General features: G+C 42.0%; 1 pseudogene; it reads right to left on the bottom strand.

The window, feature by feature from the left end:
- Window positions 1-2,760: 2,760 nt before the first annotated feature.
- Window positions 2,761-2,939, bottom strand: LOC124723880 (annotated as a pseudogene).
- Window positions 2,940-5,538: the final 2,599 nt, after the last annotated feature.

The following is a 5,538-nucleotide window of genomic DNA, read 5'->3' as shown; positions in this document are numbered from 1 at the left end:
AGACTAAAAGCATTGGTTACTCACATTGCAGTCATGTACATGATCATTGTTTTGGTGCTGGCCATCCCTGGATGGTGTTACTCCACCAGGACTCTCAATCTCAAGAAAGTGCTGTCAGTCAGTCATTAAGTGGTAATGAACAGCGTACCAGTGGACAGATGGGACGGAAAAGACAGTGTCGATATGGAGCGATGTACTGTAATATGAGCCACAGTTGACAGTGTGATCAGTTTTAACAAATTCACGAACTTTTCTGTAATTTCAATACCAAATAATGAGATGGCTGCATGCTTCCCGGCTTCTGTATCACCGCTGAACCACACCTCCACTACTTTGCAAGTATCATATACTAGTTTGCGAGTGCAGATAGGTGACTGTGCAGTTCATACATTCATTGTTAATTCTTGGAAATATACACCAAAGTATACCAATCAGCATCCTATATGGATGCAGTTAGGTTATCTACATATTTCTGGCACTTCGATCATAGTGCTCAATTTACGATTGCGATTGGACACCTTTCCCTGTATGGATGGGAATCACAGACTATTTTCTGTTGTGAGTGGCTCTTGCAGGATGTTGGACATCTGTGTCCTACATTATAATATTAAGAGCGTTGCGCTCTACATCACTAATATTTCAGAAACCACATGCTCCACTATCTACTATACACCGATAAGGGGTGCTAATCTCCGTGGCATACACACAACTGGAGAGAGCTTGTGCTCTTGGATGGGTGCAGTCAGTAAGATTGCAGCAGAACAATCTTCACGGAACAGCAGTTAACGACTCAGGTCACTCTGTTCCTTCACAAGGCTTTGCATGTAGTGGGTATTGTACCCTCCTACTTCTGTTCAGTTACAAATTAAACTGACAGTGTTGCAGGGAAGGTTGGTCAAAGACAATGCGGGGGGATCTTTCAATGTCCGATTTTGCGAGAAAAGCATAGATTCCTTGTGATACATGCACAGTATACTTTCCAAAGGTGTATAGCGCCCAGTGTTCACATCCGGTTATGATTCAAAAATTATACTATGCTCGCATTAGTCCTATAAATAATCGCCAACAATGGAAAATGCAGCTTATAACGAAACAGACAAATGCATAGCAGTGGTGTTTGACATGTGAAATTACACACCATGCCGCACTAACTCTGTAAGCAGGACAACTGTCAAGGAAATGTACACACATAGGGTTTGCCGTACCTCAAAAACCTCTGTCAGTGACTTAGAGACGGAGTTTGAAACATTTTATGTGAATCACTTGTGTTAAACAATTCTGAAGTATTGTCCCAGTGTTCGATGTCCATACAAAGAAGATATTGGAAAGAGAGAAATGATCATGGAACATAAACGTATTCCAAAGGCTACGCAGTTCTGCACTTAAACATCATATACTGCTAGAGCTGTGTGGTTTTCGACCTATTGGTCTTGTGGAATGCAACGCTGTTAATATTCCAATGTAAGAAATGTATTTACAGCACATGACATACGTTCGCCGAGGGAAGTTTCTCTCCCAGAAACTGTGGTGAGAAACTGTAAGGTGATAAAACAACTACCTTTCTCCCCCCCCCCCCCAAAAAAAAAATCGAATCTTTGTAATACAAACACTACGTAAGTTTCCAGAGGTGTTTGACGCCTGCTGTTTATGAAGTTCAAACCCGATTATTGTTTGGAAATTATGATATGTTCACAACAGTCCTATAAAATGATTGTCGGCAGCTGAAAATGCGTACGAAAAAACAGCCACATCTTAAGACGAAATAAACGGCACGATCAGTATCTAGAGGAGATGTAACAGTCTTATCACAGTTTACCACCGCCACATGGTCCAATGTTAGGTGGTATCTTTTGTCTTGACACCATGTCTCTAGAACGCCGCCGGCCGAAGTGGCCGTGCGGTTAAAGGCGCTGCAGTCTGGAACCGCAAGACCGCTACGGTCGCAGGTTCGAATCCTGCCTCGAGCATGGATGTTTGTGATGTCCTTAGGTTAGTTAGGTTTAACTAGTTCTAAGTTCTAGGGGACTAATGACCTCAGCAGTTGAGTCCCATAGTGCTCAGAGCCATTTTTTTCTAGAACGCCTCCTCTTCCCACTATTAAGATGTGTATATGCACCATCAGTCCACTCTCCTCCTCCAGAACAAGCCATTTTCTAGATTTCGCTCAGTACTCATTTCATGGTATTTTTCTCTAATTTTATGTATTCTCAGACAAGCTCTCTGATGGGTCGGACAGTACACGGAACTGTTTACAGACTTCGAGTTTCCAATACATTCATTATCTGCACCAGTTATTGAACCTCACATAGGTACAAAGCGACTGTTGCTATACTTAACATGATGGTGCTACCCAAAATGAATACATGTGGATCTCTGGAAGCTACCAGACACGTCACGGAAGCGTCTTTAACGGTGACCTGACGAGTGTACAGCAGGAAATAAAATTACTCACCACACAAAGGGGATCTCATGGAAAATTTAATTAATTAGCCTATGAATTTGATATCAATGACATTCCTCCAGGAGGGTAGAAATGCGGGCGAGAGTGCGACGTATATGATTAAAGAGTTGGACCAGTAATCTGGCGTTTTTTCGTTGTGGCGAGATCTGTTAGAAAAATTTCAGTCTCCCACCTACACAGGGGCAGGTAACCATCGTAACAAAATTAAATGTATTACCGAATTTATAAAGTGATACGTGATATAAACTTGATATTTACAAGTTCTCTGTGCTGTTACCTTGAGAGACTTCGTATGTGTCGAGACATTTGCTTACTTAAGAGAATTCGAAAGTGAAGAGACAGCATGTGACAGAGGTAGATCTCTGTCATGAGCCAAAAATGAGTTTCATATTGTAGTCCTGTCATGCAGGACGTGACAGATATAAAGCTGATTAGAACAGATATTTTTACCTGATAAGAGAATACTTAGTGAAAATATAGCCTATGCCAAACTGTTACAGGATTTTCAGAACAACTAGCGATGCTTTAGAGGAATGAAACCCAGTGTATTCCCCAATTTCTTCTATCTTCGAAAATAAGTCGTACAAAAAGGAGAAATTTCCATTTCAAGTGGTAAATTCGAGGTATATGGTCAACAACATGTCTATCCTGGATTTTTTAAACTGAGAAGTCTATGTCACGGATGGAACTACTGCATACATCCATGCCGCTGGTGCTTGACTAGCATTGTGCTGTGGTCAGCGGAGCTAGTCACAAGTGGGTCAAGGAGCGACAGGAAGTCACGGATTAGTGTGGTCTGCTGGAGTCGACTGTAGGTGGCTAGTCAGTTTTCTTTTTCGTCTTGAGACACTGTATTATTGAGATAATGAGCACTACATTTATAAAAAATATCATACAATATATTTCCCAAGTTTCTATATGGGATAGGATATGACTTACGACACTTAAATAGGTATAAGTGCGTTTCATTCCCAAACGATGTTGTTACAGAAGTCCCGTGTATACAGACATTATGTTACAGGCGTAGTGGGACAGTGGGTTGCTGTTCCAACATTATTATTACCCATCTTTATGTTCCTCCCAGCAGCAGCTATTCACTTGAAGATCGGCAGCTTATCGTTATTACCCATCCTTCACTTATAGGTCTATTGGCTAGACTGGCTGCAGGAACACTCTAACGCTAGACTAAAGCAAAAATACCTCGTCCATATCCAGCAGTTATTCACTTGTAGATCGACGGGAGGCTACATCCATGTACTTCAGTGATAGCTTACTGTTCTATTATTATTACCCCCACCACCACCCATCCTTCCCATTGGTTAGACCGACTGGAGCAACTCTCCAGTTCTAGACTAATAGCAAAAATATCCACTCCACATCTAGCAGTTAGTGACGAATCTGGATGGAACTACCGTCTAGTGTTCAATCAATGGCAACTCAAATTGTTTAAATAAAGAATATTCCCCACTGCGTCCAAAATGGAGACTTATGTCCATCCTATCTGGCGGCCCTGCACAGACAGTCCTTTTCCTACCAATTTACAGATGGTGAGGGTGGTTGGGGGAGAGGGGAGAGGGCAGTGGGGGAGAGCTGGTGGTGGTACAGTGGACTAGATCAGCTGGTCTCCAAATCTCAAGATGAACACACAGAATTCGATATTCCCGACAATAAATATGAATTTCCCACTATTTTCTAATTTCTCATCAAAATTTCAATTTCCGGCCATTTCTAGGGGTGGGGTGGTGAGGACAAGGGGAAAGGAGGAGGATGGTATCCACGTGGTGGCTGGGGAAAACCTATGATGTCATCAGGGGCTGGGGTAATAAATTGAGCATTTTAATTAATTTGCATAATTAATTAGACATCAATTTGATATCAAAAATGCACCAGAAATCCCATGAACCCACTACTCACCATCCAGTAATAATGATTTCACCTGATGATCCCATTGTATATAACTTGTTAGTATTACCCCTAAATGCGAATATAGTGGGAAGTACTCCAGATGTTTACAACTAACCCTGTAATCAGATATTATACTATTCTTCACCTTTTTTTTTTATAGACATTATCTTACCTTTAAGGGGAGCTGCCATTCATTACACGGAAAGAAAGAATCGCCATAGAACTGCGGAGGTGTGAGGAGATTATGATTCTCGGGACAGATAGGGAAACGCCACAGTACGAACTGTGTCGAAGTACCCACGCCAGCAAAAACTACTGCACACGAACATAATATGAGGGTAATACATATATGGAGAGACTGATTTGGACAACAATTTGTAGCGTCTATGGAGATAACTACAGAGTAAAATATATCCACGTGTTTAATTACCCCTCTAAGGGACGCTCCTTTGGCGGCTGGTATGGTCGACACATTAGAAGTGTAGCTGTACAGCATTGGAGACTGATGTGGGCAAATACACCCCAGCATCTCCTGTTGTTATGGAAGAGAGAAGTATGAAAGAACTGAAAAGGATGAAATTCTGTACCAGCACATGGCTTACTCACTTCGAATTCCACCAACTGGACAGTCGAGCTTGACATCTCAGTCATATGGATGGGCGGAGTGATCAAATTCAATGGTGTCAGATGCCTTTATTCCTTCAGTCAATAGGGACAGGTTGGAAATTTCATCCAGAATGCAGGCATAAAACCTGTTTATCAGGAACATCATGCTAGCATCTGTCCTCCTCTTTCCATCTAAATACTGTTGCTAATAACTTGTTCACCGACAGATCCGGGAATGGCTGCCTGATGGTTGATCGACATCGCGTTGACTCATCAGCTTTACAGGCGGCTATCACATGGGTGTTCCTAAAGATATTTGCGTCTGGTTGGTACAAAAAGTTGCACGAATATTTTCAGTGAAGCTGGTCAGATTGGACGTCATCCTTTCATGCTTCAGACAAGCTCAGTGGGGATAGGTGTAGTGGTAGTATTAGCCTGAGAAGTTGGTAATCATCTTGGAGGGTGAATCTAGCCTGATAGCAGGCAAGTCGTGCCCAAAGACCATGACAAGTGTGACTCATAATATCGCCAACAGCATATCGTGAATGTGATGCTATGTCAAAGGA

This window comes from Schistocerca piceifrons, chromosome X (genome assembly GCF_021461385.2).
Source record: "Schistocerca piceifrons isolate TAMUIC-IGC-003096 chromosome X, iqSchPice1.1, whole genome shotgun sequence".
Lineage (NCBI taxonomy): Eukaryota > Metazoa > Arthropoda > Insecta > Orthoptera > Acrididae > Schistocerca > Schistocerca piceifrons.
This window is presented reverse-complemented; position numbering and strand designations above follow the sequence as displayed.